At 42.7% G+C, this 13,887-nt stretch overlaps 1 long non-coding RNA gene across 1 annotated transcript in view; it reads right to left on the bottom strand.

Annotated features, from left to right (window-relative positions):
• The window catches only part of LOC132250934 (uncharacterized), a 124,078-nt gene extending 113,411 nt beyond the window's left edge, over positions 1 to 10,667 (bottom strand). The window contains exons 1-2 of the long non-coding RNA XR_009462655.1: positions 10,238 to 10,667; positions 6,452 to 6,581 (exon numbers count right to left, since the gene is read on the bottom strand). This is a non-coding gene — a long non-coding RNA (uncharacterized LOC132250934). The remainder of the gene's footprint in view (positions 1 to 6,451; positions 6,582 to 10,237) is intronic.
• Positions 10,668 to 13,887: the final 3,220 nt, after the last annotated feature.

Below are 13,887 nucleotides of genomic sequence, written 5' to 3'. Positions count from 1 at the left end.
ACATTTTACATTTAAATTAAGACCTGGGTGAATATTAGCCTTCAGGTTTTCACCAGTTAAACTGGCATGTCTTTGAGAAAATTCTTCATGTCAGTCCTGGATGTGCTGATATCTTAGTTGAAATTCTGGTCTATTCACTCAAGCATAAAACAGCAAACGTTAAATCTGTGGCTCAGTAAGCGGTATGGCTTTAGGCATCTTCTAGTTCAGAGGTCATGTATGTTTCCAGCAGCCATATAAAAATTAGTTCATATTATAATAATGAAAGGATTTAAGTATTAATATCAGTTTTCAACAGTTATAACTAAGTAAAACATTGACTCTTATTGACCTAGCCATCCATACATTGCATGACCCTGATCCCGATTAGCTACTCACAGATGCTCCTCTGCTGAGTTCAATGAGGGCTTGTTTATATACCTAAGCTTTGGACAATTAGGTTCTTAATCCATGTCTCAAAAAATATTATTAAGGAAATGCTAGAATTAAAATCTTTACAACAGTATGGTAGAGTTACAAGAGAAACAGGACTGCACATGTGGTAGCTACATAAGCGTCGAGTTCTGGGATATTAGAGCTGTCTTATCATTTAGTTAATCATGCAGACTACATTTGCCTGGGGTAAAGTAATTAAGAAATTTTCATACAACGCTATGGTAATGAGACAGACAAGACCCAGAGCATGGTAGCTGCATTACTACATTGTTGTCATACTGAAAGGTATTCTTAGACATTGATTTAAACATGCAGTCTACGTTTGCCAGGGTGAAGTATTGTCCATCGGTCTTTATTAGAGTCTGTGGCTTACGGAGAGAGAATTTTTTTCAGTCCATCTCCCCACTCTCACTTTTAGCAAGTGGTCTCAGGTGGCTCTCTTCATGTTGAGAATGGATGGTGATATAATCAATGCAAATATCCCATAACCATCTGACGGTGTTTGATACCATGAGCCACCTGAGAGCATTGATAGGGCACCCAATCCAATCTCCCTTGCTCCACATTGAAGTATACTTCCAGGAAGCATGCAGACTTAGGTAAAAATGTGCTTTCACCTATGCTTTTTTAAAATAAATACATAAATAATTAAATAATATCTAATGGAAAAATGAAAAAATATTTTTCCAAGAAAAGCATAGGAAGTAATAAGGGAGGCTGAAGCCATTTGGTCAGATTATAAATAACATCCTTTTTACCTCTAGTTTGTTGGTTCAAATCCAAACCAGATTAAAGGTGCAAAAACTATTTGTAGTGAACAAATCAGTCAGTGAACAGCTAAATACACAAAAGAATTGAGGGAAAAGATGCCCTGCTACCCAGCAGAACTTTCCGACCCAAATAAGGTACCCAAACTACTTCTGTGGAGTAATCATGGACCCCTTGTCCTCCATGAGGACCAGGGGGCTGTATTAAAGTTATAGACAGTAATAAAGTTTAGACAGCCCTCAAGGAGGGGCAGATTACAGCACACATGATGGCTAGATGTGCCTCTGTCTCCCTTATACCGTACGGTGTCAGAAGTTGGCCTTATCCCTCTCTCTTGGGAAAAAAAAGAGAAAGAGGGAGAGAAAAAGGAACTCTCAGACTTCCAGAGTGCAGGCGGAGTAAGGGAGAAGGTGTGTGTACTAAAGCAGACAGGAGTCAGGCTGAAAGCCCAGCACAGCTCTGGAGGACATAACACAGATGGCTCTGCTACAGAAATTTCACTACAGGAATGCAGTTGACTGGCCTTGCTGGATTAGAAGTTTTAAGAGGTTCTCTATGGTTTCAGAACACAAGAAAACCAGGTAAATACCTCATCTTTGCTATGGAGGAGGCTAGAGATGATATTTTCTGTGCCCTCACCCTCACTGAGGAGGAAGAGAAAGACTATTAAAAAGTGAAAGAGATTTTTGATGCACATTTTATAAGTAATATAAATGTTATATATATCTCAAATTTAATATGACATACCAGGGAAACACCTGTATCTTTTATTATTGTATTATACACTCTTGCAGAGCACTGCAATTATGGAGTTTTGGAAAAGGAATATGTTGTAGGCATTATTAGCACTGGGTTTAGGACCCAGATGCCCTGTTCTGGGGGGACCCAAAACCCTTAGACCGACCACAACCTTTCCATTTGATAATAGGAAAATGTATTGATACACAGTGATAGCAGAAAAGAATAATGCAAGCAATTCTATAGCTACCAATCCTATGGCTGTCATCAGAGTCAAGATACATCTGGTCAGGAGGCAAACTTCACTCTGAGGTTCTCCCTTGAATGTCAAATGGCAGCAGCCTGGAGCTCAGAGGCTGAGCTCTGCCTCCCCCCACCACAGTGGGGTGGATGAGATGGGCTGGTGGCATGCTCGCTGTCCATGGTGCCTTGGATTCCCCTCTTGGGGACAGGGACCCTTCTCAGGGACCCTTTGTTGCTCTAAAATCCCTCTTTTATATTCCTTTCCCCTCCTGATGACTCTCCATCCATGGCTATCACTGACTGGTCTTTCTGTGGTCATCATACTGTCCATATTCTGTCTTGTCAGAATATTCCTTTGTTTCATAAGCCCATCACATGCATACATCCTAATTTGGACTTTCTGGGTCTTTTCCTAATATGGTCTGTTCCCTCAAAATGGAACCTCGGGCCCCTCACTCTCTTGGGCCTTGTGAGCTAGTGCCACCTTATCTCATGTTATGGAACAGTATGGTATATGCCCACAATTTTCCAAGCTAGTGTATATCTATTGGCTTTATTGTGTTAGACACCCTTGCTGCCTTAAAGGCTGTGAGAACTATGTGGCTGTGTGACCAGGCCTTTACAAATCAATTAACCTTTGCTACCACCCTGGACCATTATTCTAATGCATATATATATATTACCTATAAGCCAATTTACAAAAACAAACCTCTAAATACCATTTTCTAGCCATCAGAGATGCCAGTTTCTCAGCAAAACTCAGATCCAGAACTCAAACTAGCAAAAGTCATAACAAAAATTAAGATGCAAAAAACAATAAAGAAACAAACAACAGGATGTCATACAGGCTAACTGTACCTAAAACTTCATCAGATACAATTGACATGGAAAAGAGCGAAGGTCTTAGAGGTGAAAGGAACCTCATATACAAAATACTATATAAAACTAAGGCAAAAAACGAGGCAAAAACAATCAAGAAACGTTAATAGTGAAAACAGTGAAACGTGTGGCAGATGCAGCAGAACACCAAGCTACCATTGGCAATAATTTTCAGCAATAAATACAGAATGCATGAGATGCCACAACAAAGGATGTTTTTCAAGGCAGGGCAGATCATTCAGGTTAGTAGAAAAATTCAGGAGGGCATCAGATGACAATGTGTCTATGCTACTAGGAACTATATTCTCAATAAAAGAATCCACAAGTAGGTACACAGATATAGATCTCAATAGTCAAATCATTAAATACAAAATGGATACTGGAGCTATAGTTATTGCCACCCTTGCAAAATATTATGATTAATCCTGGGACAGAGATCTGCAAAGGTCAGCTAATATTCTCAGAGGGACAAGTAATACTGGATTAAAAGTGTGTGGCCAGTTCAAGGGGAAATTGGAAGAAAGAGGAAATTTATTTTCACAATCTATTTTGGACAAGGGTTAAGAGTTCCCTTACTGGGATTGCCAGCAATACAAGGACTACACCTAGTATGGAAACTGGACTCAATAGCAGAACTTAAACCATACAAGACAGGTATCCTCAGGTCTTCACAGGCTTGGGGAAGCTGTCAGGGAATATAAAATGAAATTGGTGAAGTCACTAACCAATTGCTCTGACAGGTCCTTGGTGCATCCCCATTCCTTTGCAACAGAGAGTTAAGGAAGAATTAAAGAGAATGGAAGCAATAGGAGTTATTTCCCAAACTGTTGAATCCACAGACTGGTGTGCAGAAATATTTAGGACTGAAACTCAGTGGAAAAGTTCACATCTGTGTGGATTTTACTCAACTTAACAAAAGTGTATGCAGGGAAAGATACATTTCCTGCAGTAGAACAGACATTGGCTCCACTGTCAGAGACTAAACTGTTCTCAAAATTAGATTCTACAGTACATTTTTTTTGTAAATCTTCTTGCTAAATTAATTACTATTAATTACATTCATTACCCCATTGGGGAGATATTCTTTCCACCAGCTTCCTTTTTGCATATTGTTAGCACCAGATCATTTTCAAAAATGAATCTCTCAGATTGTGATGGGCTGCCCAGCATCCTTTGCCATGCAGATAATGTGTTGGTATATTGCAAAAATAAATAGGAACATGGTGAATGTCTACATTTTGTTTCGCAATGCTTTCAATAATTTGGTCTCTTTGAATGAAAAATATGAATTCAGGAAGCAACAAATAACATTTGTTGGACATATCATTAGCAAAAAAAGAATTCAGTCAGACCCAGACAAAATAAAGCCACTACGTGCCCTACCTAAACCCTAAGACATTCCTGCCAGAAGACAATTGCTGGGTATGGCCAATCAGTTTGGAAAATCTTTGCTGAATTTAGTACAGTTAATAAAACCCTTAAGAGATTGCCTTAATGGAAGCAATATATGAATGTTTGGGGAACACAGAACAAGTGTAATTCAACAGAATTAAGGAATTATTGGCATCACCACTTATCTTAACACAATATTCTGTAAATGACCTACAGTAGTCATAATAGATGCATCACCATATGGTTTAGGAGCAGTACTCATTTAAACACAGGCAGAAGGACACCAGAGGCCTTTTGTATTTATATCAAGATGTTTTACAAACACTGAGCAACACTATGCTCCAGTAGAAAAAGAAACCTTGGCAGTCACTTGGGCATGTGAATGGCTCAGTTCTTACTTGCTTGGCTTGAATTTTAAAATAGGAACAGATCTAAATCCCTGGTGGCATTCCTGGGATCCAAAGCCTAGGATGACCTTCCACCCAGAATTCAACGATTTCAACTATGACTAATGCGATTTTCTTTCAGTATTGAACTTTTACGAGGGAAACTGCTCATAGCTGCAGACACTCTATCCCTAGCATCAGTTAGACAGTCAGCAACAGAAGCAGTAACCTTGGGGGGGAAATAAATAAATAAATATAGACCATGTTCTGACAGCATTGCCAACATTTGTTACTAGACTTGAGCAAGTTAGAATTGAGCATGAAAGGATGGCATCTATCAGAAACTAGTTCAAAACATGGGGCCACAGGACACAACTTCCAAAAGACCTACAACAATGTTGGCAGGACCAAAATGAGCTCCACATAGCCAATGGTCTGCTCACTAAAGGAAGATCCACTGTGATCATTTAGGGGCTTTGGGAAGAAGTGATTTTGAAGATCCATGATGGATAACATGGTATAAACAAATGCAGGGCAAGAGTACAACGGTCTATATGGTGGTCCAGGCTGAATAAGCAAATTTAAATTTTAGTAGAAGGTCATAAGGAATGCAACAAAGAAAAAAGACTGTTTCTGGAGCCATTACTTTCTAAAAAGATATCAACTAGACCTTGACAGGAGGTAGCAACAGCTTTACTTTTCTGGAAAGGACACCCATATGTTATTGTACTTTAGCCTAGAAAAAAAAATTGAGCAGGGAGGCACCTAAACTAGCCAGTAGGAAAAACCAAGGAGATGGGCAGGGCATAGACCAGAGGTGGGCAAAATGGCTGATCTGGCCGGCAGCCGGACTCCATTTCCCAGCAGCCTCTGTCTGCATGTCTGGGGCCAGTTTCCATGGAGACCCCGGAAGCAGCTGCATGAAAGGTCAAGGCTGGGGTAGCCATGGAGACCAGCCACAGCCGTGCTGGCAGTGCCTGCAGCAGAGCAGGGCAGGGGCTGCTCCAGAGCCACTGGGATCTGGCAATGGGGACAGTTTGCTCCAGAGCCAAGGCAGAGCCAGGGTCTGTAGCCTGCATGCCCAGGGAAAGCGCACATAAGCAGGGAATTGCAACTCTGCCCTGCGGTGACAGCCTGGTCTGGAGCGGGGCAGAGCTATGATCCCCTGCTTGCGCGCCCTGCCCAGAGCATGCTGGCTACAGATCCTGGCTCTTCCCTGGCTTTGGGTCTGCCCTGACTTTGGAGCAAGTTGCCCCCATCGCAAGTTCCCAGTGGCCCACAGGCTGCCAGCATGGCTGTGGCTGGTCTCCATGGCAATCCCAGCCTTGAGCTTTCCTGCGCAGCTGTGGCTGGGCTCTCCATGGAGACCAGCCCCAGCCATGCACAGGGGCAGCTGGGAAATGGAGTCCACTTCTGACCAGATCCAGCCCATGGGCTGGACTTTGCCCATCCCTGGCATAGACCCTGCCCTTCAAAGAAAGTTAGGCGTCTTTCTCCAGGCTGGAGAGAACTATTTATCTGTATATAGGATTCTCAGAGGTTAACCCTCTCCTGAAGCAAAGTTCCTACACCAGGCTATAGCTTTCGTACCAAAAAAAGAAGGTTCTTACCTCATTATACCAAATAATCAAATTATCAGGGCACTTGTCAAGAAGGTCTGTTTTCACGTTGTAGTCTGCTTGATTTGGAGCAGGGACTTGAATCCAGATATTCCACACCCAGAGAGCATAAACTATGGATCTGAGCAGAGAGACACACCATGGGTCAGACAAAGTCCCTATGCTAGCCAGATCCAGCCCACAGGCTGTATTTCGCCTATCTCTGATTTAGTATGTCACACTGGAGGGCACTTTTACATGTGCTTTGGGGATGAGCGGGGTGGTGCTTTAATTAGAGCAGCTCCGAGAGCCACTCCAATTAAAGTGCCATTGCATCTCCTTTATCAGAACCACCACACTTAAAAATGGGGGTGGGGGTGTTTGAACTACAGCTCGTTTGATGTCAAATGAGCTGTAGTTCAAGCACCTCTGCCACCTTTTTTTAAGTACAGGTGTAACCCGGGTACACCTAAGGGTGTGCCCTGTTCTCAATCAGATGGGATGGGTAAGCAGGATGGGATGATGTGAGAGAGATGCTGGAATTTTGGGTGGATCCCTCTTTCCTCTATAGAGTTAGCTTAGGCCCAAAATGCTTAACTATATACAATTTATTGAGTTATCAACATTTATATATAAAACTTTTATGATAGATATAATTAAAGATATAGATACAAATATACATATAAAGGTCTGTTAACAAGAGGAAGTCTGCCCTAGGGAAAGCATTCGGGTAAGTACCCGTGCCTCAGGCCCAAAAGAGGGGTGGATCCCAGGACAGTAAATCTAGCAAGTTTGTACCACAAGTGTGTTAGCTAATAAAGACATCCTTACAGATCCCATTATACAGAATTAATACACCCAACTATTTATAACACTAACAATAAAAATAGATACCAACTAGGAAACATAAGTATACCAGATATTAGACGCACCCTACCTGGATTCCAACCACTTGGTCCCTCAAGTGGGATAGGGTCTTCTCCCCCTAGGTCCCCTGGGGGTTCCACAGAACCCTCCCCTGTGTATATTTGGGGTCACTTCACCTCTGACCTTGGAGAGCAGATGATGTGTGGGGCCTTCCCCCCTGCCCACTCCTCCTGCAGGACCCGGGTTCCCAGTAACTCACGGTTCTTCCTCTGGGGGCTCTCAATCTGGCCTCTGGGTCCCCACACCATCTCAGGCCTCCTGGAGCCATTGGCCTCAAGTTGAGGGTCCTTTCCTCTGGGCCCTGGGCCCCACGTTGGACACCTAGGGAGCTCCTATGGGAGCTGAGCCCTCACTGGCTCCAGTTCCCCAGCCTCACACTGGGGGGTCTTTCCCCTTTCCAGGCCCTGCTCTGAGCACCAGGGCTCTTTTAGTTTAATCATGAGTGTGGCAGTGCACAGTGTGTGCCTGCCACTTGCAACCAGTGGGTTGCGTAGACCCGGTGTGAGGGGGCGGTAGTGAGAGGCCCTGGCGGGAAGGGGGCCACCGATGAGGAGCCCGAGAGGGGCGGTACATCGAGCCCAGTAAAAGGCCAGCACAATGATAGGCCTCGAGGGGGCTGGTTTCTGCGGTAGCAGCCCGAAGGGGAGAGTACCCTCGACTGGCCCATGCTGGGGCCAGGACCAGGATGGTCAAAAGGGCCATGGGCCCACCGCAAGGGACACCCAAGAGCCAGGGGCCTGGGGTCCTGACTGGCCTTGAGGTGGGCCAGGGCAAGAGGCCGAAGGTTCCGGGGGAACCACACCCGAGAGGGGAAGATAGCTTCGGGGGGGGTGAGGTAGCCGAGTTGGCGGCGGATTGGCCGCCTGAGTAGAGAAGACCATAGTGGGGTCGTGCATGGAAGATTCTGGGGCCCAGGGTGGGGCCGGTGAGGTAGAACACCATGATGCCATCTGCGAGGCTTGGGCTGTGGTATTAGGGGAGGTCGGAGCCACAGAGCGCCCCTTGGCATCGGGGCATTACAATGGGCAGCCTCCCGCTTAATTGACATCGATATCTGAATCAATTATCATCAAAGGCGTGGCGGGCGAGATAAGCGGACGGTTGCCCAGAGACAGGTGGGCAGGCCAGAAAGAACTCAGCCCTGAGTAGGCCTGCTGTCACGGTGACAGGCGGGCGGGCCACAGAGTTCGGCCCCGGGGGCCCCCCTGTCACACTGAGCTACACTGTGGGGCTCCGGTTATCTGGCATAGAGCTGGGGCTAACTTGAGCAGCCTCAAGCTGCTCCCAGGACTGACTCTCCATATGCCAACCTGCACACCATGTGGGGCCCAAGCAGCCACAAGCTGTCCGTGCGCTGATCCATGTACTGCCTCACCCAGCCAGTTGCCAGGTTTGCAGGCACAAGTCACCTTGAGCACCTCCCAGAGCTTGAGCACTGTGCGCTGATCTGTGCACCGTCGAGGCTCAGGCAGGATCCTGATGATGATCTTCCCTGAAGCTCCTCTCTCCTCACCATCCCTCACTACATCTGCCCAGCGTGCTGAGCACAATGGGCTTTTATTTACACCGAAGGCCCCACCCCTGAAGTCTGCTGGACCTCCAAAACTAGTCTTCAATCAGGTCCAGGGGCTCCTCGCTCCCCAACCTCCAAGCAGGGGTGGGGCAAGCCCCTCCCAGCTGTTGCCTGACTGGTGGAAATGTTTCACCAATCCAAAGTGTCCTTCTCCAAGCCAGGCTTGCCGGGCAAAAATAGCAAGCCCACCACACAGGGATCTCAATTAATTGAATCTGCACTGACGTGCTGGAATTCCCTCTGAGTACATAGCCCCCGTGACCTTAAGTCTTCGAGTCAACTACTCATAAGTTTAAAAATAAGGTTGTGCTGAAATATTGCAACCAAATTCTTTCCCAATATACATATTGAGTAGCTTTTTCCACTCCTGTTGAAATAAGGGAATTATTCAGGAAAAATTATTCCCCACAATTATGTGTGAACCATAGACGATGCAATGATAGTTTGTCATCTGGAGCATGACAAAGTTATCTTAATTCTGAGGGGCATGTCCTGGTGGGTCATGTAAAATTATTCACAGACACACATTATTTTTAATAAACAATCAATGATATCTGAAAAATGTTGACGGCCACAGCTACAGCTAATCAAAATGATTCATTCATAATTTATTAAAAAATGAATAGGCAAAAGTATCAAAAAGCTATTTATAAACATAACATGGTCAGTTTGTCAGGAATGTGCATGAGTGCAGCTACCATAATGGTGATGAACAGTGCAGTTTGTGTATGAGGCCACCATTATTAAGTAATCTCCTGTCATGACAGGCAGCAACCAAAGCATTCCTCAAGTGTACATGGAGCAGGTCTGCTCTATATTTATCAGTAAGCCACCTCCATTAAAATGTTATTTTTGCCAGTTCCTAGAATTACATTTTTAGATGGGTTTCACCATACATGGGTTCAGCCATAAAACTCTAGTACAGCAATTCACCATTAATGATTAACACTAATATATTAACAATATAGGAGTTTAGTGCTTGTTACTCCCCATGCACCACCCTGAAAATGCTCTCTGACTGTTAGTGCCTTTGGAGAGCAATTGTGATCTGAAGAAATGCTTCATTCTTGAAAGAAGTCTTTTTATTCACGGTGGAACACTCCTGAATTTTACAGATCATCACAAAAAAAGTTTTTTGTTAATAGTTGGTGAAATAAGCCTAAGGAAAATGTGTACCTAATCCTATTAGCTGACTTAATATAGAATTATTAAAAGCCTAGATACACAGGATTTAACACAATCTTTCTAGCAGGGTGTGATGTAATCTATTTTTGTTCCTCAGCTAGCAGATGGCTTACCTTTAAGTAATTTCCAATATGTTAGGAGATCAAAAGCCATCCTCACGCCACCGAAGCAGTAATCGTTCCTCTCTGCTGGGGGTTGCTTGGTACTGCGGTGGGGATATGCAAAGGCTGCTGGCATTTCCAAACATAGAAGGCCGACATTTCTTCAGACTTTGAAGTTAATAATCCTTCAGAAGTTGAAAAACTGAGAGATTTTCAAAACCCTTTTAATGTTCTATATGCCATGTGCTAAAGTAAATATCTGTAAGTAATCACTGAAGGCTAGTGCAAGGAAGTACTTTACAACACCAAGTGCTGAAGCCCAGTGCATTCTATTCCAGAGTGTGCAAAGCACACTGTGTTTTGCTGTGGTAATGGTATTCTTAGAAAGAGGAAAGCTCTGACTATGTTGTATAATCCATTGTCAAGAATATTCTAATATGCCAAATGCACAGAGAAAGGCTTGACTGCAGCTGTATCAGAAATACTATAAACTAGCCCTACATGTGGCCTCAAAGTGGTTTGCTTTTATACGCTTTTCATTGTGGAAGATTTATTTGTGGTATACGACTTATATTAAAAATTCTGTTTGATCATTTCCTCTTTTCAGAGAGAATAATGTTTTGTTTTCCTACAGCCAGGAGACTTGGGCCTAAAACACATTTAATGGGGCTGTTTCAGACAATAAAGTGAATGCGATTAAGATTGTTAGTGACAGCCTCATTGATAGTACACTGCTAAGTCTCCAATGCAGACATATTAAATTAACTCATATCTGCACCCATGCCAGATTTAGATCATCATTTTGATATAGGTCATTTTAATTTCCCTTACTGGATCATTTACTCTTCAGCTTAGAGAAAAAACACCTAGGACTTGGAAGAAATGAAATACCGACATGTTGAAGAACACTGTCTGATGTGGGCATTGCCCTTAAACCAGGGATTTTTCAGCTTTTTCATTGTGTGAACCACATCTCAATCAGGAGGTTATCTCATCAAAGCCATCCTACCCATTTCTGATCATATGAAATGTTTGTAACACTACAGTTAATGCCTACATGTACTATTTGGAAGTTAATTTAGTTGTGACTCCTTTTTAATATGATTTAGCAGCAGGAAACTAGATTAAGCAGCACAATGTGACCAGGAAGATTTTTGTTACTTAAATCCATTGGGCCAGAAGCTCTTCCACCCTGAGAGTCCCAGAAAAAAACAACAACTGTTAATACGAAGATCGATAGGTTTTCCTGCTCCTTGCTTCTTTTTGGTGATTCATTCTGAAGGGTAAAAAGGTGATTGTTACAAAATTAGATGCATTAATGGATTTTCCAGGACTTGAGCAGGGTAGAATAGAATTACATTTAGGCATCTAAGCAAATTACACACCTAATAGGTAGAATATAATCTGGCCCATTATTCTCGTTAAGAATAAGTGTATTTGAAATTATGACAGTGTATACTAAGGTCTAAATTTATAGAATTCTATAAAATAATTTAAATTTTAAAAATATATTCAATCATCCAGCATTTGCTGCTAAAATTTTAAAGGAAGTCAAACCACTTAGTTGAAAGAAGCCACTGAATAAACACTAAGATTTATAGTTTGTTGAAAGAACAACTGGCTTTTGACACTTGTAGCCTCTTCTGCAGGTACAAAGAGAACAATTCCTGTTTAATCTGAGCAGGCCCAGATGTGCTTCACAGATGGTGGTACAGACATCTTTCTTGTAGCTCTTACAACTTCATCCTGTATGACTGAACCAGTTTTAAATGGTTGGTTGTGGTATAGAGTTTTAAAAGTGCCACCTAATATGCAGATCATCATAAATTCTTTAAGGTCTGAGAAATCTGACCTCTAAACTCCTGTTATATTCACAAACTGTCCTATATTTCCCCTACTAGCCACTTGAATGTATCCACCAATCCTAGAGCCTCTGCTGTTGAATATACACCTCCTGCAGCATCAGCTTTATATAGACCCTCGTTCTTCTTCCATTCTCAACTCCCCCTGTTATTCTTATGTGCACCTCTACAATGATCCCTGGACAACCTGTCTGCAGTTCCTGTCTCATTTCCCTAAATCTTTATACACCCCTTCTTTACCACTATGAAGTGCAAGGCCAAGAAACATTCTCATTTAAGCCTTGGGATATACGTACCTTGCAAGGGGTTAACATGAGGCCCACAAGGTCCCATCTGGCAGCCACTTCACCCATTGTTCTTGAGTCAGCTGGGGTCTCTAGACTCTCTCTCCTATCTCCAGCTAAAATCACTCAGTGAGCACATCCAGACAAGCACACATGTGTGGTCTGTATGCAGTTCACATGCAACAATTTGCTGTGCTGCAAACTTGCGGCATGGTGCCAAAATTTGATACCAGGAACTCCCGGTAGATCAATGTAGGCTGTTCACTTTCTTCATTTCATCACAACACTCTAAGACTTATTCTACAATAGATGTAGTGATTCTGTAAAACTAAGGGGCCATTTTAAAGTTTGGTTTGTCAGGGAGCAATGGGTATGTGTTTTAATGCTGTAGTCTTTCCCACTATTACTAAGCAAGTAGCATGAATCCAAATAGGAAAAAGTGAATCCAGCTGCCCAAATTCACAGGCGTGCTTATAAATACATCTACTTTGAAGTAATGATTTAACAATATCCAGTATTCAATCAAGATTTGAACAAAACGAACAAAATCCTTTTTTGCCCAAATTGCAATAACCATCTTAGTGTCTACAATGTCTACTGAGCATAGTAGGCTGTGTTCTGGCCAGGCTGGTATGAGGCTCCATGAATAACTCACCAAATTCTAGCCCAGTAAAAACCAGGTAATTGCCTACAGCTCGTAAATATTTCAGAAGAATTCATTTGAAGAAGCACAAGGCCAAAATTCTTACACAGAATTATCATGGATTTGTAAGTCATTCTTTTTAAAAGTACCTGGTTCTTAGGTAGTGTTTTTCATCAGCAGATTTCAAAGCCCTTTTGCACAGGAGGTGAGATTCATTATCTTCATTTTAAGAAAAGGATATAGAGGCATAGATAAGTGACTTGTCCAACATTACCTAGAAGGCTAATGGAAGAATTCCTTTAAGCCCACATTGTTTACTGTGAGCTCTATTCAGAGATGTGGTATCAAAAACAAGTTCTATTAGTCAATAGTGTACCAAGGAAAAACAAAGTCATACATTCCACATTAGGAGGACCTCCTGATACAACTGGAAGATATCAAATGAGATTTCCTCTCATGCACTTGTCTTGCAAAAACATCTTGGCACAGAAGAGTCCCTTTCAGGTACTGCAGCATGGGAAATCAAAAGTCTAAAGCCACTGCGAGTTAGCAATAGGAATCCAAAAAGAGATATGATTCATGTAGCTACTAACAGATAAAGGAAAATTCTCTCCAATCTGTACTTGGATTTCTTTTGCGTTTCCTATTCTCTTTCCATCTGTGCACTTCATTGAATGCAAAATCAAAGGTCTGTGCCCAGTGGAAACAAAAGGACTGAGTCCATCATAGATGGTCACAGTAGCAAACAAAGAATATCAAGTACTCACCTCAGTTAAGAAAGAGCTTGTCCTCAAGTTCCAAACAAAATAACTAAATATGTAGTAGTGTTCAAGTCTTGTCTGAACACAAACTTGTAACATACAGACATCCTAG

The sequence above is a fragment of the Alligator mississippiensis genome, chromosome 5 (assembly GCF_030867095.1).
Source record: "Alligator mississippiensis isolate rAllMis1 chromosome 5, rAllMis1, whole genome shotgun sequence".
NCBI lineage: Eukaryota > Metazoa > Chordata > Crocodylia > Alligatoridae > Alligator > Alligator mississippiensis.
Note: the sequence above shows the minus strand (reverse complement) of the source record. Positions and strands in the feature narration are given on the sequence as shown.